Genomic DNA, 25,552 nt, shown 5'->3' with positions numbered 1-25,552 from the left:
TAATAGAAGTAAAACATACAATTTAGTACCCAGTACTGTGCATGTCGCCTTGTATTTGGTTAATAAATTGTAACTATTGTTACTAGCACTGAGCTAAGGATCCTAGAGAACACTTTCCTTGGAAATATTCCAGAAGGATATTTTTGGTGTTGTGGTGGTTTAGATTTCTTCATTTCCCTGGAGATAGTCCAGGAAATCTTTTATGGTCCATCACAACTATGAAACAGCATTTAATGTGAAATATTCAAGCCAGTTTCAAATAACTGAGCATAATTATTACTTCGGTGACTTCTACCTTAAATTTGGAGACATGAAATTAAATTGTGAGTAAAAATGTTGCCTGCCAGTTGAACCACACACAACTGAGTGAAACAGTATAGTCCAGATGGAAAAGAACAGGGTACTATTTCTGTTCCCACAGAAAAGCAGTGGAATGTGGATAAGAAGTGACTTGCCAGGTGCCATCTTATGTGATGACTGTCAATAGCTTGTGGTTCATTTATGGAAAGCTCTTATATGAATGATTGATTTTATCTCTTTCTGTATCCTAGAATATCACTGCAAGTATTTGCTTTTCCTTCATTCTAAAGAGTAATGGCTGAGCAAAGGTAAGAAACCTTGTGATGTACAATTGAATTGTTTGGGAGACATTTTGAAATATCTTTATAGAATGTTTATTCCTAAAGCATTTGCTGTGTTTTAATGGTTAATAAATCACTTTCACCTGAAAGGATGTATAAAACCAACATTCCCCCTACAAAGGCTCCAAATTTGTCTTATTTGTCTATATCAACCACTTTTCACTGAAAGGTTAATGGTATTTCACTGATTTACCAGCAGAGATACTCTTTACAGATCATGTCCATACCAACAGTCCAATTTTATGTGTCTCACAGCAGAAATGGATGAGGCTAATTGTTTTTTTCTTTACTGCAACATATTTTAAACTGCAGAACATTTAAATGATGCATGTAGTCTGGAGAATATTTTATATTGTGCAGGAAACTTATGAATTTCCATAGCATTCAGGATGTGAGGAATGGCAATTACCTTATTTATTTTATAACCATTCTTTTCTCTCTCAATACATCTGCTGACTATTGCATGATAGCTTGCATTTGGAAACATGTACTACTTTAGGAAATTATGATTTAAGCAAATTTGAATTCATAAACTAGATATATTTATTTACCAAATAATTATAAGTTACGTGATGTGAATCTGTAACTTATAATTATTTGGTAAAGAAATATATCTAGTTTATGAAGTCAAAAATCCTTGGTTTGGAGCTGCTTCTATTATATATTAGTTGTATAAGCTGAAGAATTTGTTCATGCCTAGTTTTCTAATCCATACAATAGGAATAATGATATACTTGCTTATTAACTTATATAGCTATTATGAAAATCAAATTAGAAATGATTTGAAAATTCTATATAACCGAATTAATGGTGGCATTTCTTACTATTTATGATTAAGCGCAACTTCTGGCATTTATATTAAATTTAAATCTAAGTAATTTAAATTTAAATTAAACTTCTAGTAACGTCTCTGTATTTTAAAGAGTGAGAAACGTTATAATATCATTAATTAACAAAGTCCTCTTTATTCCAATTGAAAGTGACTTGGGGCCTTGGATCTAAACTCTAATTTTGTTCCCATTGTTTAATAGTGAGTTATGTGAGATTACGTGCAATGAAAGAGTCCTAGATTTAGTAGAATCAGATCTAGCAAAATTGCGTAGGGACCAAGGATAGTCCTTTTGAGAGTCAAAATTATTAAAATATCTTAGGTGGATTGAAGTAGTTCAAACTAAGGTCAGCTGTGAGAAGATACCAACACTTAAGGAGAAACTCACTATAATGTAAAGGCAGTTCTGGATGAGTGACCTGGAATCACTACCAGGTCCTTGGGGGCTGAAACGGAGGAATGGTTTTCGGTATAATATGAGGCTAAGAAGTGAAGCCTTTTTATTACTAAACTACCTTACTGTGAGCATGCCTTGAGAAAACTGGCTGCATGTTTGCAGTGAGTAAGGGAAGGAATGGCCTCCTTCTACAACCTGAGGAATCTCTGCTAACGGATCAGAGCCTAGACCAGCAGTGGGTGGCAGTGACCAGGACAAGAATCTCAGCACCAACCACGACTCTTCAGTTCTCCAGTTTTTGTCAAGTTGAGACTAGCACAATTGGCATCAGCAGGGAGAAATGGAGGGATCTCTTCAGACTACCCAAGTTTTAATTGTCTCTTGCTTGTGTGGTAGCATTAGCATCTGCAGTGTGTTCTAGACCTATGGATGATGAGGGCTTCTCAGACTTTAATATGTATATGAATCAACTGGGACCTTGTTGCAGTGTAGATTCTGATTCAGTGGATCTGGCGTGAATCTTGATAGTCTAACAAGCTCCCAAGTGGTGTTAACACTGCTGGTCCAAAGACATACTTTGAGTTGCAGCATGTGGTAGGCAGAATTACAGCTCCCAAGAAGATTCCTTGCCCCATTATAGAATATTGGGGTTTCCTAAGCTTGGTGTTGCTCAGCTGTGATACAAATCCTCTGTGTGTTCAATATTCACCTGGCCCATTCTGCATTACACCACAGGACTTTGGGGGCAAGGGGAAGCAGTGTGGATGTGAGCTCATGCTGTTTGCTGTGTTTTGAGCAGTAAGATCCTTTGTCTTTGATCCAGGAAACTTGTGTTTCTGCCAGAGCCTATGGAACTGTGGCAGGCTAATTTGTTAGCTTATACGTAGGGGTAAAACCTCAGATCCTTCACAGTTCTCCATATGTATGAATAAATCCTGTCTTTCTCTCTCTCCATCGGTTCCAAATTTCAGATATTTTATCTATCAGAAATTAAATAAACTCAAAAAGATTAACCTATTATGGAGTGGTTTGAAGTTTCTCAATACTTTAAATTCAGTAGGTTTTCTATTCTAGTGCTCTGTTTTTAAGTCATGCGGCATGTAGAGAATTTTCTGCTATCAAAGAAATACCACATTTTATCAGCAAGAAGTCCAGAAATTTTTCTTAAATGAACAGCTATGCTTAATTTTTTGATTTTTTTTATTAGCATAGTTAGGACTTTAAAGTAAAATATAGCCTGTTATTGAGTTAAGTCTCTCTTTTCCAAATACTATTTTATATTATATGGAATTTCTGGTTTTCTTGCATCCTTCTCATGGAATACTTTTTTTTTTTTTAAAAATATCCTTGCTTCATTTAAATAATAATGGTAGTAATCATGATGAGCTAGGTTCTTGATTAAAAGGTTTTCTTAAATCATATGTTCTAAATTTTGAGATTTAAGACGAGCCTTTGGTAAATATTGTAAGAGGTAATTATGATTCTCAACAATTTTTAGGAAAATTTGATTTTGTAGGAGAATCTCAATATAATAGTGTCTCACTGGGAAAATATCCGAATTTAGCAGATATTTATTGTTATTTTTAGGTAGCTTAGAAAATTCTGCGAACTCTAGAATTCCTGGTTTCATATTTTAGATCCATCAAGGAGCAATTTAAGTGTGAGTGTAACCTGAACAACACTTGATGCATTTCATTTTCCATTTCCAGAAAGAGACTTGAGGAAGTTTCAAGTCTTCAAAGTATAGCTCGTTTGGTATCAGATATCACTTGATATTCTTCTATATCAAATTTGTCTTCTTCTTGACTGTGCCTATGGAATATTCATTGTGTATACCATGACAGATTAAGTATCTGCATGCAGAACCATTCTGATTTTACAAAAAGACTACGTGTGTTGTTTTTTTTAAAAAAAATTAAAACACTATCCGTCTGCTTTTTCTAAGTTTCTGCCAAGTAGAAGTACATGAAAAATAATCTAGGCCAAATGTTATCATTAAAAAAATATATTTTTGTTTGCTTTTAGAGGAAAAGCAATAGCAAGTAATTGTGTAATAAGGCATTGTTCCCTGTTTACTGAGTGCTTTCCAGAGCTGGTTGGAATTGGGATGGGGTCATGAGATAGATGAGGGAGGAAGAAAACTCCATTAAAAAGGAGCTATTCTCATTGAATAAATTTTTTTTTTTTTTTTTAATTCATTGGATAGGCTAGGCTTAATTGAGAAACCTTTTTTTTTTTTAATTTTAAGTTTTCACATTTAAAACAGGTTGTTCTTTCTGTAGGTATTGACTACTTTCTGGATACAGAGCATTTTTAATGAAACAATATAGTTCTTTTTTAAAAGCATAGCAAGTCCTTCCAAATTCAACAAAGAAAAAAAAAGTCAAGCTTTCTTTGCTGCAATGGCACAGATTTGAAAAAGGTAATTGGGCTTTTCCAATCATAGATTACCGTCAAAAAACAGTTCGGTTTTGCTTTTATATAATATCTTCCTTGAGGGCTGCTCATTTACTATTTCCAGATTGGTTGTTGTTAGGTACCGTTGAGTCGGTGTCAACTCATTTAAATGCCAACTCATTTAGAATATCCAAAATGATCTGAAAGAAAAAAAAAGCATCTCTAATTTTTTTAAGGAGAAGGGTAGTTCTTGTTTCACTAGAATGTTAGAGCCATTGACTTTATCTTCACTATCCTCCCACCCGCCCCCCTTCTGACTTTCTCACTGGGTTAGTAGAGTGCTGTGATTTCAATCTGGAAATTCTTCCAGCCGTGAACGCAACCTTATTCTAATATTATGAGCCTGCTTTCCTTTTTTCTTCGTCGTGATGTTTATGCTTGATTTGTTTTTTTTCAGACTATTTTTTAACATTTGAAATGTAAATTGGACACATTACTGAAAATGTGATATTGTTGTTAGCTTGACATCCATTAGACTTTGACAAAGATGCTTTCATTCCATGAATTATGAGGAAACCCTGGTGGCGTAGTGGTTAAGTGCTACAGCTGCTAACCAAAAGGTCAGTAGTTCGAATCAATATTCCTAGAAATGATAAGTTTTAATTAAAATCATAAAAATGAGTCTTGAACAATTTGAGGCATGGGAATTTGTGCCTTTGTCCATCCCGGTGTCTCTTATTGATCCAACACAATTCAAGCCGGAGTGTCTTCTCTTGTATTGTCATTTGCACTTATGCAATTTGTAATTGTTAAGGGAAAGTTGTGTTTCCTTTCTCAGAGTTGCCCCAAGGAAGGTTTTTCGTATATCACACTTTCTTCACCCCTGCCCCCAACAAGGATATTTTCTATACTTTCTTAGTGTGAGGTGAATATCTTGGGTAGTTTTTAGATTATAGTGGAAAATATTCTGGGCAACCTCCAAAATACTGGGCAAAATTTCAGCTCAGCACCCAGCTCATATGTTTCCTCCTCCTATGATGCAATCCCAAACTTCATTATACTAGAAAGCACACTCACCTCAGATGACAGTCTTCTGTACTTCCTAAGTCTTAGCTCACATTAAAGTACCCCCTTTTCCCTTTTGTTAACTCTTACCTGCCTTGAAAGGTAATTTTTACTCTTTCTCTAGTTCTTTCATGTTTCTAACTTTCTGACTGCTATATAAGCTCTGTGGTAGCAGGAACCATGTCTTCTAAGTCCTCTGTAACCCTGTGATTCCAGGAACAGAGTAACCACTCAGGAAATTATCTTTACTGATGGTGAATAATATTCCAAGGACTTATGGATTCTGGACCCCACCAGTCTGAGCAGTGGTATTAGGTTCCTTATGCCTCCAGCCTCCTTTCTGAAAGGCCCAGTGCTTGTATGTCCAGGCAGCTTAAAGTATATTGATCAAATAAATTAGTGAAATAATGAATGGAATGTGGTCTTTTTGTTTTATTGAATTATATGATACAATCTCTTAAAAAAAAAAAAAAGCCATAAAAATGGCATGAAACCTAGCCAGAACGGGGTAAATATTACAGAAGAACACACCAAGAGTAGTGGGAGGCACACAGAGTGGTATAGAGCGCTGAGAACTGGGTGGGGCGGGTGGGTGGCAAGATGGTAAAGAGAGTCTGCTTAGAGGGATGGGGGACCTGCTTGTATAGAAAAGAGAGCTTTGATAATCTCTTTTTCTTAGTCCTGTGCCTGGAGTATGACCCTGCTTTTTATTGTTGTTCTTAGTTGCATTTGAGTTGGCACTGACTCCTGGCAACCTTATGTATAACACAATGAAATGGTGGCTAATTCTGCGCCATCTTCACGATCTTTGATATGTTTGAGTCCATTGTTGCAGCTATGTATCACTTTATCTCACTGAAGACTTCCCTCTTTTTTTTTTTTTGCAGTTTTTTTATTAGCAAATTGAATACTTTGTCGTATGTTTATTGATTGTATTTGTTTTTAAATGAACTACCTATTTGTGGCCTTTGTATTTTTTCTATTTGCCTTTAGCTTTATGTCTGCTTATTTTTTTATTTGTAACAGCTCTCGGTTTACTTGGAATATTAACCCTTTGTCTGCCATTTGATGTTTTTTTTTATTCCTGTCGTGAGGTAAAGAACATAGTTTTACCCTGAATAAGTGGCCTTAGTCTTAAGCTCTGGAGCAATAACCTTTGGAGGAACTGAGATACCTTGGTCTGGGACTTCCAGGCCATACCTGAGAATCTATGCTTACAAGTAGTGGCTGGCCAGACCAGAAAAGACTCAACTGGGAGGCTGATATCAACTAGCCTCACAGGCATGATTTGGGTTTCCCTCATTTTTGTTTGTCCTCTGTTTGACCAAACATCGTGTCCTTTTCTTGTCTATCTATCAGTTTGCTGCACTATGGTGGCTTGCATGTTGCTATGATGCTGGAAGCTATTCCACTGGTATTTCAAATGCTGGCAGGGTTACTCATGGTGGATAGGTTTCAGCAGAGCTTCCAGTCTAAGACAGGCTGGGAAGAAAGACCTGGTGATCTACTTCCAAAAATTAGCAAGTGAAAACATTACAGATCCCAACAGAATATCATCTGCTTATTATTGAAACCAACCAAAAACAGAAACCTGGTGGTGTAGTGGTTAAGAGCTATGGCTGCTAACCAAAAGGTTAGCAGTTCGAATCCACTTTTTATTAGGTTTTAGATAAGAATATTGGTGCCTGGCCCCTTTGGGTAAAAAGAAACCATTGTAAGTGTCCTTGGAAAAAGTGACCAGGGGGAAAAATCCAAAGAAACAAAAAGCTGCTGAGTCAGCGTCAGTTTCAGCTAAAGGCAGTGCTACTTTGACAGGTTGTTTGTAATGGAGGAGAAGAGCTCTCTTTGAAATACGGAATCAAGGAACTCTTCGGCCTGAGTTTTCATAGCATGCTCCTTGCCAAGTGAGCTGTTTGTGCTGCCTGCTGGGGCACACTTTTCTGTCAGGTGTCTTGTCACCAAAATCTGTCAATATCAGGGTATTTTTCACTCCAGAAATAGGTCGGTGAGTGCAATGTCAGTGGTGTACTCCTTGTTCTTGTTCTAGAAAAGGGCTTCTCTATATCCCTTTATTTGTGCAGCATTTTGATTGTCATCTCTTCGCTACTGACTTCAGTAGGGATAGAATTTTCTAGTAAACTTTTGTGTATTTTGCTTGTAAAAAATACATTTAAGAGAACATAGCTGAGGTAGTATGGCCTAGAGATCAAAGGACAGGAAATGAGATTTTAACTTTGACCTGGCAGTGATTTGTTATGGGCTGAGCTAGCAGAAATTTAATAGGTTGGAAACAAACTGGCATTTTTCCTTTGTGGAAGGAAGCACTTAGGAATACTCAGATGTTCTCCCCACTTGGTGAAGAACCTGATGCCCTAAGAAAGTCCCAAAAGCTTGCTATTTGACCTGTTGTCAGAATTATGCTGTGAGATTTTGGACAAAGATAATATAGATGAACTACATAAACATAAAGCCTTAAAATAAAATTGTCCCTAACTTTGCATAATGATGGCCAGTGGTTAATCTCTAGTCTACTAAATGAAAGTTCGAACCCACCAGCGGCTCCGTGGTAGAAAGATGTGGCAGTCTGCTTTGAAAAAGATTTACAGCCTGTGGGGCAGTTCTGCTCTGTCCTGCAGGGTCGCTATGCGTCAGAATTGACTCGACAGCAATGGTTTTTTTAGTATTTCAAAATAAAACCCCAAACCCAAACCTGTTGCTATTGCTAGTCCGTTCTGACTCATAGTGACTTTATAGGACAGAGTAAAACTGCCCCATAGGGTTTCCAAGATGCGGCTGGTGGGTTAGAACTGCTGGCCTTTGGTTAGCAGCTGGGCTCTTAATATCTATGTATTAATCCTTTCATTTTTTTCTTACATAGAGGGAAAAAAAATCCTCCTTTTTAAGGCTAAGCCAGTTATTATCTAGTTGAGTCCAACTCATGGCAACCCCATGTGTGTCAGAGTAGAACTGTGCTCCGTAGGGTTTTCAGTGGCTGATTTTTTTGGAAATAGATCACCAGGCCTTTCTTCTGAGGCATCTCTGGGTGGACTTGAATCTCCAGCCTTTCTGTTGGCAGCAGAGCATGTTAACTGTTTGACCACCCAGGGACTTTTTAAGGATAGTTCCTCTATTTTTGCCTCTGATCTCATTTATTTAGAATACTTTCAGGATAGTAAAATAAATTTCTCTCGCTTTTCTTATTTCCATGTTTAACCTCTCTTCATTCAATATCTTCTTTGCCATTTATCTACAATAAATTTAAAATTTCTCATCCCAGAGAGAAAATTCTTTAACCTTGCTTCCCTTTTGGTGCACTGTCCTATTTTTCTTTTGACCATCAATTGTATTCAATTTGCCTTTAGGAGTTAGGAACTATGCTGGGTACTGGGGATGCAGAGATGAACTGGCAGTGTGTCTGCTTTCAGGTAGCTCATGGTCTACTAAAGGACATGGACAAAATAGCCAACATAGTAGATTTTGATAAGATCAACACACAGTTGGGAATAGGAGACCGAAAAGACATAGAGCCTAGAGGGATGTAACTTTACCTCAAAGATCAGGAAGATTTCCCAAAGGAAATCCTACCTTAGTGGAATCTTGAAGGACAAGTGGAGAAGGGAAAAGACCTGCATTGCCAGAAGCATAGAAATGTGAGAAAATAAATATTTAATTTGGCTAAAGAGTGTGTAGAATCTTTGGGGGACATGGCTTGACCCATAAGTAAGGCCCAGGTTGTGAATAGTCCTGTATGCCATACTCAGGTGTTTGAACTCATCCTGAAAGCAAAGAGAAGCCACCAACACACATGTAGCAGAAGAATATGGTGGTGCTGTAGAGATTTATGCTTTACAAATATCACTCTGTTAGTAATATAGAAATATGAGGCAGGGAGAAAAACTGGAAGGATGTTGTAATTCTCCATGGAAGAGCTATGGGATCCTGAAACAAGGGAGTGTCAAGGTGGATGGATGCGGAGAGGGAAGATATAGCTAGAAAACAGGTGTGAGGATTGATTGAGGTGTTTTGGATGAGTCATCCTGGATGGCTCTCAGATTTAGGGCCATTCAGATTTAGCCCCTTCTACTGTTACTGTTACTGTTACTACCAGTATTCTCATTCAGTATTCAGATTTAGGGAGCCTAGACAGACATCGATCCCTTCAACCAAGATAGAAAATAAGGAAGGAGATACCAGTATAATTGGGGTGATAAAAAATTTGACTTCAGTTTTTTGGTTGTATTGAGTTTCAGTGGAGAAGCATGGTAACTAGCTGAAAAACTACTTGGTATAGGAGAGAAGACTGTATTTGGAATCATCAGAGGACAATCGTGTGGAAGAGACGGTATAAGGATAGTGTATAAAATGGGAAGACTTGAGGATACGTCTATGAATGATTTCTAAATCTGTGTTGATGACTGGTGTTACAGTGCCCTTGCTATACTTTTACAGATGCTGTTATACGTAAACCCATATATGTCTTTGGTTCAAACTTCTGATAAATAGTGGAGGTTCCTTGAGGATGGGGTAAATATTTATTTTTGAATCTCTTATTCTGTCCTCCCATTGACTGATTGAACATGTATCTACATTCAGACATAAATCTGGCTTGGAGTTATACTTCTTTGTATTAAAATATAAATGTTGTTGTTGTTAGGTGCCGTCGAGTTGGTTCCTACTCATAGTGACCCTATGCACAACAGAATGAAACACTGCCTGGTCCTGAGCCATCTTTAAAATTGTTGTTATGGTTGAGCTAAAATATAAATATTAAGTCAAAAATGAATTATTTGTTTTTAATCTGTTGACACCTTTACTCGTGTATCTTCTAAGAAGAAATATTTGGTGTTTCTCCCACTTCGGAATTGTTTTTCAAAGCACAATAAGTATCTGTGCTACAATTAGGTTGAATGTAGATGCTTCCCAGTGAAGTGTTTGAAATGTGTGTAGTATTGATGCTGAAAACCTTAAGAAAAAGTTTTTTCTTTAAATTAGTGCCTTGGGGTGTTTTTATCACAAAAGTTTATGTCCAATCCACACAAATTTATGATCATGTTAATGTCAGAAGGAAACCATGAGAAGCAACATGGAAGTCCCCCAAGGATTACAAACTCTCCCTGGGTTTGTTTTCTCAGTTAATAAAATCACTTTCTATGCCTTTTTTTTTTTTTTTTTAACTTGGCATTTCAGGGTCAAATGGCCTCATTCTCCTTCCTTTTATTCAACTGGCTACCAAAACTTGTCATTTCTACTTCTGAAATGACTTACTTCTTTCTACCTGTTTTTTGCCCTGAACTCTTGAGATAACCTTTTAATAAGTCCCTGTGTCCAGCCTACCCACCCCTAATTTGTTTTGAACATTGTCACTGGGAAAGCTTTCTGAAACACACAATTGATCATATCCCGTATAAGCCCTTCAGCAGTTCTCCATTGCCTGTAAAGTAAAGCCTAACATTCTGACATCTGAGACCCTGTCTACCCTGCCTCCAGATACTTCTCACCTGGGCCCTCACGCCCCCGGCTTTGTGATTTTTCTGGAACTGCTGTAATTGGGGAGTCCCTAGGTGGCACACATGGTTATTGCTCTTGGCTGCTAATTGAAAGGTTGGAGGTCAAGTTCACCCAGAAGCACCTTGGAAAAAAGACTTGGCCATCTATTTCAGAAAAATCAGCCATGATAAACCCTGTGGACCACAGTTCTACTTTGACACACAGGAGGTTGCCACGAGTCAAAATTGACTCCACAGCTACTGTTTTTTTTTTTTTTTTTTTAACTGATATCTAACTGGAACAACCTTTTTCCTTCTGCCTTCCTGGCCTCCACATTGGTTTAGTGAATGGCTACTTACTTTTAAAGGTCCAACTCAAGCGGCATCTCTTTTGTGGGTCTTTTAGCTCCTTCTGCTGTTACTACCAGTATTCTCACCACACTCTGTCTACTGCAATTCTTTAGGTGCTGTCTCCCCACTCCTCACCCCTCCTCATTGCCCCTAGACTCTGTATTCCCTGCACATAAAAAAAATTTTTTTTTACATAATTAGTATTTAAAAATGATTGAGTGGGCAGAGTGCTTTGTTGGAAAGTCTGGTTAGAGTCTAATTACAGCCCCTCCCCGACTGAGTATGTATCTCTGGGCCTCTTTGCCTATTAAAAAAAGGGGCGGGGGGGTGGGGAGGAGAGGCAATTCAAGTACAGGTATATCAGATCAACTCATGATATCCTGCGATCTGTACGACAATTGTTCTTAATTTACATCATGAGAGTTTAAGAAGAAGAATGTGAAATTTACCTGAGTCTCAGAAGCAGGCTTTATTGTTATTTTTTTTCCAGGCATGCTTGGTAAAAAACAACTCCATAGGAATCTTTATTTTAACCTTATCTAATTTCTCTGGTTTCCCAGGAGACTTGCTCAAGCCTGTCAGGTATCACACATGCTGTTAACCGGAGTTAAAGCAGCAGATGTGGCTGTAAGTAATCCTCCTTAGGGGTATCTTGTTTCCGTTCAGAACCATGAAAGCCTAACCTATCCCAGGCTTTGAGAGACCATAGTTACCCAACTTTTTTGGATAACCTTTGGTTTTCAGATCCCTCTTAGTTTCTAAAGATGATGCACTCCTGATGGGGTTGTGAGAATGTATTTGAATGGCATCGGAATAATCTTGTTTTTATCTTTCAAAAATTTGAGGGAACCATGCTTACATTTTAGAAAATAATTTATTTGTTATTGAAAAGATACACAGCAGAACATTCCCCAGTTAACAGTTTCTATATGTACAATTCAGTGACATTGATTACATTCTTCAAGTTGTGCAATCATTCTCACCCTCTTTTTCTGAATTGTTCCTCCCCTATTAACATAAACTCACGGTCCCCTAAGTTTCATATCTAACCTTTTCAGTTGCAGTTGTCAGTTTGATCCCATGTAGACTGTTCTTTAAAAGAACACAATGATCAAGGAACTGTGCTCACATTTTATGAAAAGGCCGGGAGGCTACCTTATTAAAGGTGCTGTCAGGAGTGGAACGTACTGGTATGGTGCACCTGGCTGCAGCTCTGGAGTAAGATTTCAGATGCCCCTGGCTGCGCCTGAGCCAGACCTTAGCCATTTGGTTGCTGGATTGTGGGATTATCTGGGGGGTTCTCAGGGAGGTAGCTGGGGTGGCCAGGTAAGTGCATGGGGGAAGAGGCTGTTTACCAACTGGTAGGGAAGTATCTTAATATTTTAATATCTTTTCTTGCTAATTACCATCTTTAGGTAGAGAGATTGGCTTACTTTGTGGTATATTTTAGGGGTGCTTGGAGGCCCACTGTCTCTTAAAATTCCTATTTGCTGTTGATACCTGAATTTATTCTTCTAATAATTCACTGAAGAGTAAATTCAGGTATCAATAGCAAATAGGAGTTCACTCCCCACACGTGTCAGTTTGTTGTATTGAGGGGGTTTGCATGTTTCTGTTACACTGGAAGCTATGCCACTGGTATTTCAAATACCAGCAGGGTGATCCATGGTGGAGAGGTTTCAGCTGAGCTTCTAGACTAAGACAGACTAGGAAGAAGGACCTGGTGGTCTACTTCTGAAAAAATTAGCCAGTGAACATCTTACAGATAGCAGTGGAACGTTGTCTGATGTAGTACCAAAGGTGAGCGCCTCAGGTTGGAAGGCAGTCAACATATGAGTGGGGAAGAGCTGCCTCCTCAAAGTAGAGTCAACCTTAATGATGTGGATGGAGTCAAACTTTCAGGATTTCATTTGCCGATGTGGCATGACTCAAAATGAGAAGAAATAGCTGCAAACATCCACTAATAATAGGAAAGTGGAATGTATGAAGGATGAACAGGAAAATTAGAAGTCATTGAAAATGAAATAATTCATTATGCTGTCTTAAAATGTATGAGTGCTGCTATGCTATCAGGCCCAACTAGCAGATCTCTGGTCATCTTTACTACACTCTTGGTCTAATGTCCCCCCTTTGTTCCAAGGTTTGTAATCATGTTGTAAGAACCAAAAGGCTGTTAGCATGCATGTTTACTGTCTAGTTTTCTTGAGTTTTAATTGTAAGAATAGAGACTTATTGAGTGTTCATTTTGTGCCAGACACTGTTCTTCCTCATGACAACTTTATGAGGAAAGTGTTTTATTATTCTCTTTTATATGATGAAGAGTCCCTGGGTAGTGCAAACGGTTAATGGCACTAGGCTGTTAACTGAAAGATAGGAGGTTCAAATCCACCCAGAGGCTCCTTGGGAGAAAGGCATGGTGATCTATTTCTAAAAAATCAGCCATTGAAAATGCCGTAGAGCACAATTCTACTCTGATATTTATGGGGTCACCATAAGTTGGAGTCGACTCGATAGCAACTGGCTGTAAAAGATGAGAAAACTAAGCCACGGAGTGCTTAAGCAGCTTGCACAAGGCCACAACTAGTAAGATTCAGTGTTGTGCTTTTAACCACTATACTATTGTGCTTCCATGTAAACAGCATATGGGTTAATAATGAATGAAATAAACCATTTTCACTGTTCTTGAGTTGGCCTCATAATATGTTTTAAAATTACTTTGGCATCATCAATTTCACATTCATTTGGTTGCAGTGAGCAGCATAACAGAAAATATGCAGAAGTAAAAATCAGTTCACGGAGTCCCTGGGTGGCACAAGTGGTTAAGCACTTGACTACTGGCCAAAAGCTTGGCGGTTTGAACCCATCCAGAGGCACCTCGGAAGAGAACCCCGGTGATCTGCTTCCAAGAGGTCAGAGCCTTGAAAACCCTATGGAGCAGTTCTATTCTGCTCACATGGGGTGGCCGTGAGTCAGAATCAACTGGATGGTGACTAAAAACGACAAAGATTAGTTCACAGGTACAGGGTTTGGCTGAAAGCATGGACACCTTGATTAGGGGCAGATGTTATTTGACTCTAAAGTATTCCCCTGACCCAGGCGTATGATATTGTCTGAAATGGTACCACTGGGGATTCATTTGTAGAAGATCTCAGGTAAGTAGCTCTTGATTTGATTTATCTCTCCTGGAATATTCAAATTTGAGTGTATACTCCCTGCGGTGAGCATTTTAATTGAATCCGAGATTACTTTCTCAGGATGACTACCTGCGACAAGGCTCTCAAGGACATGGGCCATGTTTTGTTGGTGTTGTAGAACTTGGCCGATGGGAGTTAGATGAGTGGCAGGTCCTGGGAATCCAGGGTTATAATCAACCAATTAATCAATCAGTTAATGCCACAAGTATTTATTGAACACTCCCTCTGAGTCAGTCTTTGTGCCGTGTGCAAAGAGATTCTGTGCAATAGAGCCAGCCACTACCAAAACCCCCAAATCCATAGCTATGGAGTCAATTCTGACTTACAGTGATAGAGTAGAACTGCCTCATATGGTTTCCAAGGCTGTAAATCTTTATGGAAGCAAACTGTCACATATTTCTCCTGTGGAGTGGCTGGTGGGTTCGAACTGTTGACTTTTTGGTTAGCAGCTGAGCGCTTTAACCACTGCCTCACCAGGACTCATCAGCCAGCCACTACTGTGGATAAAGAGATGCTGAAATTGGGAAGTGTGTAGGGCTCTGAAAATAAACCCATTGCCTTGGGAGTTTTGCCTCAGTCTAGCTTGGCTGTCTCTTATACAATATTTATCACCAGCAGATAAAGTTTAAGCTAAGATTTTTTCAGGGGGAGGTGATAGGGAGTGATTTACAGAAAATCTTTGCTTTGACTTCCTTTTTTTCATGGCTTTCTGTGATGCCACAGCCTTTTAGGCCCTGTACTAGAAGTGGAAGAGGCAAGGGAAGTTGAGACAATTTCCCACCAACACTGACAGAAAATTCTTTGGTGATTAGGTTGCAAGTTCTGGCCAAAAAAATGTTTTGGAATTGTCTAGGATAAGAGTTTTCTGTTTTCTTATTTATTATGTCACCTTTCAACACAGTGCCTGACATATGATGTTGTCGTTAGGTGCTGTCAAGTCGGCTCTGACCCGTAGGACCCCATATACAACAGAACGAAACGCCGCGTGGTCCTGCGCCAGCCTCACAGTTGTTGCTATGTTTGAGCCCGTTGTTGCAGCCGCTGTGTCAGTCCACCTTGTTGAGGGTCTTCCTCTTTTTTGCCAACCCTCTTCTTTACCAAGCGTGATGTCCTTCTCCAGGGACTGGTCCCTCCTGATAACACGTCCAAAGTATGTGTGAGACACAGTCTCATTGTCCTTACTTCCAAGGAGCATTCTGGCTGTGTTCTTTCTTCTGGAAGTCCATGTTGACATTTAATCACTCATTAAACAACTAATTTTCGATTGAATTAAATATTACTTCTTTTCTATGGGCAGATGATAAGTGCTTTTCTCTTCAAGGATACCTGAGTTTTTTATTTCACAAATTATGGAACTCAAAAACCTTCACCAGCTAGAGAAGTTGAAAACACACACACACACACACACACACACACACACACACACACAAAGAGAAAAGCCACTTCTTTTATTTTGACACTAATAGAATGGGTGGGGTAAAGATATGACTACAGTAACAAGCAAGACTTTTCAAGAAGACCGGATAGCTGAATTGCAGCATAGGAATGCAATAGATTCCAACTTTGTTGTATTAGTACCTTTATGAGTGACCTGTGGCTAGTTTCTAGCCATAGTCAACTGCTCCAGTTTTCTCATTTTTTATTTTTCAACTAAGAATCAGGGAGGCATATGCTGGTTGAACACTCAGAAACAGAATAGATTTCAGAAGCTGGGTGATGAATTTGGCTTCTTCTGCACTGCTGAGTTGATAAACAGGAACTGCTGACAAATCCATACAAATGAGAACTTTCTGGAAGGTGGGGCAGTGATGAAAGACAGCTGCTTTTTTGCCTGTTGTTGTTGTTAGGTGCAGTTTTTGATCCATAGAGACCCTATGTGACAGACAACTGCCCTATAGAATTTTCTTGGCTATAATCTTTATGAAAGCAGATCACCAGGTTTTTTCTCCCCCAGAGCTGATAGGTGGGTTTGAACTGCCAATCTTTCAGTTTGCAGCTGAGTGCTTAGCCACTTACACCGCCGGGGTCCCATTTTACTATATACTCTCAGCTCTGCTGGGTGTATACATTTCCCTTTCTGTGTTACTAATGGTAGATGTTGTTTTAGGTGCATTGATGTCTAAAGCGAGTTTCCAAAAAACCCATTGTCAAGTTGATTCTGACTCAACGCGACCCTATAGGATAGAGTAGAACTGCCTCACTGGGTTTCCAAGGCCGTAAACTTAATGGAAGCAGACTGCCACATCTTTCTTCTGTGGAGCGGCTGGTGGGTTCGAACCGCTGACCTTACCCTTAGCAGCGGAGTGCTTAACCACTACAGCACCAAGACTCCTTCAAAGGGATGTTCAGATGGGAATTTTGGGGTTAAGCAATTGTGATTAAGATCTAGCCTTAAATTTTTCTTTTTTTGATTCATTTGCTGCTTATCCCTGTGTAATGCTTTCAAAAAGGAAGCTCTCAACCATACGTTTTTAATGAGTAGGCGGCCATACCAGCTTAACCAATGCGTACCTGTATTTGCTGTGCTGACTGTAAAATAAGCAGTTAACTCTATCAATAATGTTCATTATTGCAATTTTTATATTATTGGCTTTTAGTTTTATCAGAAGTCTCCAGTTTACTTGCTTTATGAATATTTGAAATGCAATTGTGGATGATACTTTATTTTTCTTCCTGGAGAGAGCTGTTTTTTCTTCCCTGCTCCTCCTATTTCTATGGTGTTTTACAGTCCTAAGCTGCCACTTATACTATCTTATTTGCCAGCTCTTAAGCTCACTAATAATTCATGCTCCAGCTGTGTGAATTGGTTGCTTTAATTAGCTATTACTATTTTCCAGAAAAAAATTGTTTCACTTCTGAGTGTTATCACATGGAACAAACTGCTTAAGGAATGCGTGCATTTAAAGATGAAATAATTTTATTTGTACTGTGGTTTAGGCTCTAAATTTATTCTTCATCGTATCTCCGTTTTATTTTAGGTTTGAAAGCTTATGTATAAAATATTATTTTTGTATATTAACATATTTTTGTGCTGTAAATGCTTGAAGTGTATAGGCATGCTTTTGCAGTTGCCTGTGTCCGACATTCCATTTGCATTGCCATATCGGATCTCAGGTGGTTAGTTTTATGTTCTTTATGGAGTGTAAACTTGTGAACCATATGAAAAGCTGCTTGTGCTTTTGTTTAATATTTCATAAAATTTTGCACTTTGACCACAATTAAGTATCTTTTAGGGACTTGAAATGATTACTTCCAGTCATCGTGTTTTGGCTTTAGCCTACTCTAAGGGCATTGGGTCTTCGGCTGGACAGAAAATGGCCCCTAGAATAAGATGGCTTATGTATCTCCACGGAAGGATTCTCTTGCTCTGAGAGGACTGTGCGCCGAGGTTGCTGTTGTTGTTAGCTGCCATCGAGTCAGCCCCTGACTCATGGTGACCCCCATGCACAATGGAACAAAATGCCGCTCAGTCCTGTGCCATCTCCATGATCCATTGTGAATCTGACCTCTGTGATCCACAGGGTTTTCACTGGCTGATTTTCAAGAAGTAGATCATCAGGCCTTTCTTCCTAGTTCATCTTAGTCTGAAAGCTCTGCTGAAACCTGTTCAGTATCATAGTGCATGTAAGCCTCCTCTGACAGTTGGGTGGTGGCCACACACATGGTGCATTGGCTGGGAATTAAAGCCAGGTGTCCTGCATGGAAGGTGAGAATTCTACCACCGAACCACTAGTGCTCTCACGCAAAGAGGTACGGCTGTCCAAGTATCTCAAAAAACTGTCCTAAAAAGTTTAAAAACTAAATTAATAGGAATTCAATCTGAATGCTTCAGAAGTGAGGAAAGGGATAATGTTGCAAAATTTAATACCATGATTTGCCAAATCTTTGAGTTTAAGCCATGGGCCTGACCAGCCTGAGCTGCTCTTTGCAGGGGGACAGTGAGATGATTTTATGAGGCAAACGTCCTGCAAATAAGTTTAGTATAAAAGAAAAATGAAAGAACTCGAGAGCTTTAGAAAGCTATATATGGGAATCTAATTTATTTGGGTGAATGAACTCTTTATTTTTTCTGAAAAGTGTGTCTAGATAAACCTTAGAAAACCTGAGAACTCATTCAAATGATATATTTTTATTTACTTCTGGGATGGAAAGTATGTAAGTTAGTTTGGAAAAACATTCCAGCTGAGGTGAACTCTTAGATACTTAGAGGTTTACATATATTTTTCTTCTTATGAACTATTACGTTCATCCTGAAGAAATCTTGAAATAATTGCCCAAACTTCTTTTGGTGTTTGAAGCTACTTTCTCAAATAAGCCCTCTCCCTACTTCTAATTTCATAATATACAGAATCCTGTACATATTAGTTCTGAGCTCCTTTTGCTTCTATTTTAATTGTTTACAACAAACACTTTTCCTTTTATCAGTAGTTTTGATTGGTTGGCTGACTGTCAAATTTCAGATTAGGTGTGACTGTGTGTGTCTAGCTTACAACCATGACATCGCATGTAGTATCAGTAATTACAGAAAACAGTTGCTGTTGCCATCAATTTGATTCTGAATCATAGCGACCCTAAATGACAGAGTAGAACTGCCCCATAGGGTTTCCAAGGCTGTAAGTCTTTTTTTTTTTTTAAGTCTTTACAGAAGCAGACTGCCACATCTTTGGCGGAGCAGCTGGTGGGTTTGAACTACCGACCTTTTGGTTAGCAGCTGAACGCTTAACCACTGTGCCACCAGGGCTCCTTAGTTACAGAAATGACAGTGCTAAACAGTGGCTTACCTAGTGCCCATGAGTTCATTGAAAATACTAGGCAAAGAGTTGTTAATTTAGGTGACTGCATTTCTGCCTCTGCTATAAATAACCTTTAAGGCATCAAGGTTTGGTTTTTTGGTCACTTTCTAATTGCCTTTAGAATTATCATTTCATAAATTATAAATAGCAGATTAGGTATCCGGATCTGAAGCCCATCTTTTCCCCTGTGAAAAAATTAATTTATTTCTGTGAAAAAGATGACGTTACCTTTCACAGCGATTTTAGCTTCTTGGGATAAATGAAACTGGAAGGAGCACTGTTGCCTCATTATGCTGTAATACCCACTGTTCAGAAACCGTGGCCATGTTACATTTTACATTCCTCTTGCTGCTTTGCCTTGTTAAGGTTTCTGTGAAATGATTTCAAGAGCTGATTGCATTTCAGAGCATGTTTTAAATGGAAATGTGGTTCCTCAAGGGAATTTGTGTTATCTTGTAGCTATTTTAGAGAAGGGAAGCAGAAACAAAGGCACTAGTGAGGAGAAAATGGATAAAAGGACCATCTCTGTGAAGAAAGTTGTATATTTAGGAGTGAAAAGGGAGGGTCATATTAATTGGTAGAGGTTTATTTTCTAGGGTTTCTAAATGGTAACTGTCAAAAACTGTAGGTTTGCATTTTTACCTACTATTTTAGTTACAATTCTTTCAGTAGCAAGTGGCAGAAAATGCAACCCAAACTACCTTAAGCAAAGGGAGAGTTCATTGGCACCTAAGAGTGGGCAGGATGTGTTACAGCCTCAGGTGTGCCTTAATTCATGGATCAAACCATGTTACCAAGAACTGGGCTCCTGGTATGTGTTTCTCCAGGGTTGTGGAACTGTTTCTTCAGTGTTGGCTCTATTTTAGGACCTCACATGGTTCCTAGGTGCCTGTCAGCAGTTCAGAGATTTAAATCAGGGGCAAAAGAGTGTAAGAGTCTTGTTTCCAGAAAATGTCCTGAGAGTCACTAGGATTAGATTGGATTAGGCTACTTGCCCAACCCTAAACCAATCACTGTGGCCAGGGAAAATGATGTCTGACTGAAGGGACTTCAGGACCTGGGGGCCCCACTCAGTTCACATCATCTGAGAATCAGGGAGGTGAATCACCAAACAAAAATTGAGGCAGCTGTCAGGAGGGGGAAAGGAAGTCAAGGAAGCAAAAGACAAAAAGTTCACTTTATGTGCTATGTGAATCTCCTTCCTTGGACTGCACTTAATGTATAGGCACTATGCTATATTTCCATTCCTGGGGTTCGACAAAACTCCAAAAACCACGTCACCTGAAATGTAATCCTTCAGTAGAGGAACATTTATCCTAGCCCCCAAAGAGCAAGGATTAGCATTGGTTATGACCTTTAACTTTTAATTGTATAACCCCAACAAAAAAATGAATCATTTCCAAATATTCAGGTGATAGCTATTAAAAAGGCAGATACAATTTGAAGAATGCTTTGTAGTTTACCTAACACGGTGGTGTGTAATCTTTTAGAATCTGACAAAAGCTGTCAAGTCTCTCTCCAGAAAACTGCACATTGGGTGTGTATTCACAAAATATGGCATAATTTTGGAGTTCAGCAATCCAAGCTGAAAATTCCTAATGTAGTCCACCCCTTAATCCAGGTTGAATTCCTTCTGTATTATCCTAGCAAGAGGTTGTCCAGTCTAGACTTGAAATCTCCAGGGTATGCCCCTAATGTTGGCCCCAGAAACTCTAGGCAAATGGCAGTCTTGATCTGCTAGTCATCCCAGTGGCGTCATCAAAGCTTCACTTCTCGTCCTTCACTTTAAACCCTGGCATTTGATTTTTTTCCTTTGTTTTTGAACAGGGGTTCTCTCCACTGTCTGTTTCTTTAGCATGCATTAGTTTTTCTTTTCTTCTTCTTTGGATAGATGACTCTTTTGGGCAATTTGCTGAGCTTTCTGATTCTGATTCATGTTAAGGTGTTGCCTCTGGACGCAGTTCCTTTGGGGAAGTGACGCCAGATGCTTGTGCCCCATCCAGGCTTCCTGAACCTCAAGAGTCCTGAGGGTCTTCACTCTCCTGTGAGAAGTGACTGAATCTCTGCCGAGGAAGAGTTCATTGACACTAGAGGGTGCCAACACCATCTTTGAGCAGCTCTGTTTTTTTTCTTCCCCAGTTGCTATTGAGTTGATTCACACTCATGGCGACCCCTTGTATGTCGGAATAGAACTATGCCTCAATTTTCAACGTTAACTTTTCGGAAGTAGATCTCCAGGCCTTTCTTCCTGGGAGACTCTGGGTGGACTTGACCTGCCAACCTTTTGGTTAGTAGTCAAGCACATTAACCATTTGCACCACCCAGGGACCCCAGGCAGCTCTGTTAATCCCGGCTTACACTGAACCAAATCTGTTCCCTCTGTAGCTTTTGCTTTTTTGTGCTTCTCCTAACTCTTGGGGTCGTATGGAGCAAGCACCAGACTACAGACCAAATGTAGAGTGGGGGCTCATTTATTCAGTTTATATGTTCTTCTGGCAGCTTCTCCTCCAGAGCTGAGGGGGGACCCTGCCCACATCACAACTGAGAGTTCTCCTACATAGGGTTGTCTTGCTGATGAAAACACCCAAGCCTCTGGTATAGGAGAAACATGACCCTTTTTAGCTGCTGCATCTGCAGTTCCATATTTTGTCTGCTCAAACCGATGCTTTGGGAATAGGAGCTCAGTTTAAAGGTGGCTCTTAATTCCTAGTAATCTCCCTACAAGTTGTATTGGTGGATATGGAGAGCCAGATGCCATAATCTAATGGGGTCAGTGATCAATGTCCTCACACCACGAAGAGGTCTCATTTTCACTTTAAAGGGCGGATCAAATCGACTTTCCAGTACACGTTCCTCTCTTTTAACCCTCATTTGTTCTGCAATCAGTACATACGTGAAGGACCTTGGGTGTTGCCGGCATTATTGCAACCTCTTGCTCTTTCTTTCCCAGAAAGATTGTCTTTGTGCCAGTGGCACGAGATATTTTGAGTGTCAAAAATGTTGCCCTGCTCAGCTGCACTGGCAGGGAAACCACCGGCAGTGGCTTTTCAAGTGGCCTCTAAACTGGGCAGGAGAGAACGCTCAGGGGCAGCTGATGCCAGAGTGTGACTTGGATGCTCCTTTCTGTCTGTGGGAAACACAGCGTTTCAGCTTTTGGGCTGTGACTAACCTGCTGCAGGAATCCTGAGCACATAAACAGGATTGAAATGGTGCAAACGTGGCAGGGCCAGCAGCTTGTTATGCCCTGCACTGAGTCAGCACGTCTGCAATCACTGCCATGTCCCAGCAGCACGCGCCAACATCACAGACGATGAGGTGCAAGCTAGGAAAGAACGCAGGGAGTTAGGATGATGCTAGATGAGGTTCGTTCCCAGCAGACTCCATAGAAAGAAGAGGAAAGACAATACTGCAGGGGAAACTCTATGACAGCGGTGAAACCATTGTATAATGAGTCTGGTGAGGCACAAACACAGAAAATGTTAATGCTGAGCGGCTGAATGGGGAAAAGCAACACAGAACTCACTTGACCAAGTAATTTGAGGTAAGCTTGCTTAGATTAAGCTTACATAAATGTGGTTGCAGTTTTAGTTCAGGGCAAGGTATTGATGTTTTCTCAGATCTTTCCTCTTGTCTGATTTCACTTGAAATAGAAGGACAAATGCTAGGAAAAATCTCATCAAGGAGATTCTGACTTATTTAGGGCAGACTCAAAGGTGGCCAAGAAAGTGGATTCCCAGGGAGAGTGGAGCAGACCTGTTGTCAGCTCCCCTCATGGCCGGTCCATCTTCTTCTGCTCTTAGCAGCTGGGCTGACTTTAGGTCTCAAGTCAATCCTGAGACTTAGGGTGCAAATTCATACTCTTCACCATGGTACGTCCCTCCTTCTTCCTTCCCATCTCTTATAAATTGAATTGTGTCCCCCACAAAAAAGATAATTTTGAAGTCCTAACTCCTGTACTTGTGAATGTGACCCTGTTTGGAAATAGTCTTTAAGGATGTTATCAGTTATGTTAGCATGAAGTCATACTGGAGTAGAAAAAAATCATTGCCATTGAGTCAATTCCTAGTCATAGTGACCCTATAGGACAGCATAGAACTGCCCCATAGGATTTTCCAGGGAGCACATGGTGGTTTTGAACTGAGGACCTTTTGGTTGGGAGCTGATGCTCTTAACCACTGCATCCTCAGGGCTCCATACTGTTGGAGGAGAGTGGGTCCTAAGCCTGTATAACTAGTGTCTTTATAAAAGTGGAGCAGATATACAGACACAGGAAGGCAGGGGAAGGAACACGTGCAACTACCAGAAGCTAGGAGAAAGGCATGGAACAGTTCCTCTCTCAGAGCCCTCAGAAGGAATCAACATGGCCTGATGTGAACTTCTAGCCTCTAGAACTATTCAACAATAACATTTTTATTCTTATAAGACACCCACTTTGTGGTATTTTGTTATGGCAGGACACTAGTACATCATCTATCCTTCTTTCATTCTGTTTTCTACAAATATTTACTGTCTTAGTTGTCTAGTGCTGCTATAACAGAAATACCACAAGTTGATGGCTTTAACAAAGAGAAATTAATTTTCTTACAGTCTAATAGGCTAGAAATCCAAATCCAGGGCATAAGCTCCAGGGGAAGGCTTTCTCTCTCTGTCGGCTCTGGAGGAAGGTGCATCTCATCAATCTTCCCCTGGACTAGGAGCTTCTCTGTGCAGGAACTCTGGATCCAAAGGATGTGCTCTGCTCCCGGCGCTGCTTTCTTGGAGGTATGTAGTCCTGCTGTCTCCCGGCTCACTTCTCTTATATCTCAAAAGAGATTGGCTTAAGACAGGACCTAATCTTTTATATCTCATCAACATAACTGCCATTAATCCATCTTATTAACATCATGGAGATAGGATTTACAACACACAGGAAAATTCATATCAAATGACAAAATGGTGGACCATCACACAATACTGGAAATTATGGCCTAGCCAAATTGATACACATACTTTTGGGGGACACAATTCAATCCATGACATTTATTAAATGCTAAGTGACAGAAATTGTGTTATTAGGGATTCGAAGGAGAGGAATACAAATGCAATCATTACCCTTACAACTGAGTGAAAGAGAGAATCAAGCAACCATATAAATGTATATATAATTATAAACCTTGGTAAGTACCATGAAGAAAAAGCACAAGATGCTATGTCAGCATCTAACAAATAGCATATCCTAGTTTGGGGGTTTAGGGAAGGCTTCTATGAGAATATAACACTTGATCTGAGATTTGATGGATGAACAGGAGTTGCAAGTTGTTTGGATGTGGGTTGGAATATACTGGGTATATTCCCTGTGCCTGGAAAGATCCTATGATGGGAAGAAGCATGGACTGTTGGAAGAACTTCAAGTAAGACTATAAGTGGTTAGAACACACAGAGGTGGAGGAGAGTAATTTGGCTTGAATCTGGAGAGGTAAGTTGGCAAGGGTCAGTCCATGCAGGATTTTATCGGCTACATTAAGTATTTGGTCTTCATCCTCTTAACAATAGGAAGCCGTTCATGAGTTTTAAGAAGTGGGAAAGGGACACTGGGGTGGGGTTGTGACCTAATCAAGCTTACATTTAAAAAAAGATGACTCTGGCTGCGATACGTAGAATGGAAGGGGCTAAGTTGAGGCCATAGGTGATGTAGGGAGGGGAGCTGGGAGGTTGCTGCTGTTGTCCAGGTGAAGTGATGGTAGCAGCAGACATAAAGAGAAGTGGGTAGTTCAGAGAGAGATTTAGAAGGTTTAATTGGCAGGACTCTGTGATGAACTTAGTATAATGTGTGTGTGTGTGTGTGCAGGGGTAGGAGTGTGCTGGAGAGGAAAGGTCCAGAATGCTTTCCACATCCTTGGTTGGCAGAACTAGATGGGTGGTGTTACCGCTCACTGAGGGAGGAAACCCAGGAGGAGGAGTTTTGGTGGGAGTGGAAAGTCATGAGTTTGTATCTGGACATGTCGAATTTGAGCCCCCCCCCCCTTTTTATGGTATTTTCTGCCCCCCCACCCCCATTAACATGGGGTTTGAAATTATGCCACAGAACAGATGAGAGTCTGACTCAGCCACAGTGTTCGGATCCTACTGAGTCCTCACCCTGAATCAGCTTGTAGTCAGATCTGAGAGCTGCAACCTTCAGGGCTTTGTGCCAGCTACACCTGAGTTGCAATGATGGCTGTGACATGGGCTATTTACTTTTACAAACCTCGGTTTCCTCTCTTACAAAGTGAAGGTTTCATGGAGATAAAATCTGTGTGAACTTCTGTGCCAGGAGCCCCATCTAGCCTATGAAATTCCTTGGGTAGAGCAATTTGGTTGTCTGTCTTAGGAGACACCTTGGGATATTTTTACAAACCCAGTTTACTCAGGGTTACTAAG

The 25,552-nt window shown here is 39.9% G+C and overlaps 1 long non-coding RNA gene across 1 annotated transcript in view; it reads left to right on the top strand.

Moving 5' to 3' along the window:
* Positions 1–549: 549 nt before the first annotated feature.
* The window catches only part of LOC126084025 (uncharacterized), a 111,540-nt gene continuing 86,537 nt past the window's right edge, over positions 550–25,552 (top strand). The window contains exons 1-2 of the long non-coding RNA XR_007518912.1: positions 550–608; positions 11,727–11,793. This is a non-coding gene — a long non-coding RNA (uncharacterized LOC126084025). The remainder of the gene's footprint in view (positions 609–11,726; positions 11,794–25,552) is intronic.

Source organism: Elephas maximus, chromosome 10 (assembly GCF_024166365.1).
Source record: "Elephas maximus indicus isolate mEleMax1 chromosome 10, mEleMax1 primary haplotype, whole genome shotgun sequence".
NCBI lineage: Eukaryota > Metazoa > Chordata > Mammalia > Proboscidea > Elephantidae > Elephas > Elephas maximus.
Note: the sequence above shows the minus strand (reverse complement) of the source record. Positions and strands in the feature narration are given on the sequence as shown.